Source organism: Trachypithecus francoisi, unplaced genomic scaffold, assembly GCF_009764315.1.
Source record: "Trachypithecus francoisi isolate TF-2019V2 unplaced genomic scaffold, Tfra_2.0 Lachesis_group16, whole genome shotgun sequence".
NCBI classification, from domain to species: domain Eukaryota; kingdom Metazoa; phylum Chordata; class Mammalia; order Primates; family Cercopithecidae; genus Trachypithecus; species Trachypithecus francoisi.
The window spans coordinates 4,292,531-4,294,750 of NW_022681461.1; positions in this window are offsets into that span (position 1 = coordinate 4,292,531).

The following is a 2,220-nucleotide window of genomic DNA, read 5'->3' on the forward strand; positions in this document are numbered from 1 at the left end:
AGCAGGCAGTTGTGTAGGATCAGAGCCGGCACAGGCAAGGACCCAACAGGGGGCGGTAGTAGAAGGTCCATGGAGCCCACTGGTGTCTGATCCTGCAGGGAAGGGGATGCAGAAAGCAGTGGCCCAGGGTGGGGCCAGAGTCAGGGCTCACTCCTCTGAAAGCAGAGTTCCAGTCCTGGAGGAACTATGGTAATAGGAAGGACATCAGACCAGGACCTCCGTGTGATACCAAAGCTAGTGGTCTAGTTATTAGATGTGTACTGCAGTGCTGGGGCTTGTGCACAACTGGACAAGGCCTAACTCTGTTTATCAGAACTAGATTTCAACATCAGAGTTGAACGAGAAGCAAGACTGACCTAATGCTGACTGGGTAAGCTCTTGTTCTCTTTATGGACAGGATGATCTCAGAGTTGAAATGAGTCAAACCTATCAAGTAGAGATAAGCATAGAGATTTCAGTGACCTGGACATATGATCCATAAAACTTTATCTTCATTAGTATTAATTTTCAGATCATAGTAAGTCACTTTTGTGGGCTGAATCGCTTCAACCTCATCTGCCATTCTCCTTACTTTGTTCCAACCACACTGGCCACCTTACTATTTATAGATTTGGCTAGGCATGGTCCTGCTGAAAGATCCTCTTATCTGGTATTTTTCCAAATAGCCAAGTGACACAAATTCTCCTCTCCTTCAGATCTTTGCTAAAACGTTGCTTTCTCAATGAGGCCCTCCTTGACGACCCTATCAAAAATCCTAACCCGTGCTAGCTACACCCATTCTTCTTTCACTCCACAGCAGTGATCATATCTGGGATAAAATATTTTGCTTATTTGTTATAATAGTATATATGTTGCTTGTTTGTTTTTCCCTCTCCCCTACCCAAATATAAATTCTGAGAGGACAGGGTTTTCAGGTGTTATTAACTGCTTTATCAGCAGTGCTTAGAACTGTGCTTGGCATATAGTTAATTATCAAAAAAAAATGTTTGTTGAGTGAGGAAATGAATGAATGAGTAAATGAATGGAGGCAGTTTGGAAAAGTTCGTATGCAAATATCTGATCAGTCAGGATTCCAAGAGGAAACAGATGGAACACTGAAATGGAGTAATTAGGCAGAATGTAGGCTAAAGCATTATTTGCAAAGGTGTGGGCAGGATTAAGGGGTGGTGTGGCAGCATTACTGTCCCTAGGCCTGAATAGAAAAGAAAGAATAGTTGAGAATCTTAAGGGAGCAGTGGTCAGAGGGGGTCATATGAAGAGTTTCCCATAAAGGTACACAGTCAACCCAGGTTGACCCAACAGGGAAGGAGGCAGGGGAATAAATACCCATCCTCACTCTCCTACACTCTAACCTTGTGCTAGTGCTGCCCATTGGCAAACCTAATAGGAAACCAGAGGACAAAGAAATCCATCAGTGAAGTCCATAAAGACCAGTAGAACTGTGGGGCACAGAGTAAGGTGGAAAGGGATAAGGACAGGACCTGGAGGGAAAAGAGAAGATAAGCACAGCAAGTATTTCTAGATACCTGGTTAAGTAGAGCATTATGCTAGGCCTGGGATCTTCTTGTGGTGAAATTCTAAAACAATTATCCAAGATCTCCAGTCCTAATCTCCAGGACTGTGAAAGACCCACAGCTAACACCATACTGTATGGTGAAAGACTGAAAACCTTCCCCTAATATTAGAAACAGGACACTGAGACAGGCATTTGCCATTTCTACACAACATAGTGTTAGGAGTTCTAACCAGAGTGATTAGGCAAGAAAAATAAATAAAGGACACCCAAATTGTAAAGAAAGAAGTAAAATTTTCTCTGTTTGCAGTGAAAAATAGGTTTTAAAAGACTCTAAAGATTCCATGAAAGGCTAGGCATGGTGGCTCATGCCTGTAATCCCAGCACTTTGGGAGGCTGAGGCCGGTGAATCACGAGGTCAGGAGATCGAGACCATCCTGGCTAACACAGTGAAATCCCATCTCTACTAAAAAATACAAAAAAATTAGCCGAGTGTGGTGGTGGGCGCCTGTAGTCCCAGCTACTCGGGAGGCTGATGCAGGAGAATGGCATGAACCCGGGAGGCAGAGCTTGTAATGAGCGGAGATTGGGCCGCAACACTCCAGTCTGGGCGACAGAGCTAGACTCTGTCTCAAAAAAAAAAAAAAAAAAAAAAAATTCAATGAAAAAACTATTAGAACTAATAAATGAATTCAGCAAAGTTGAAA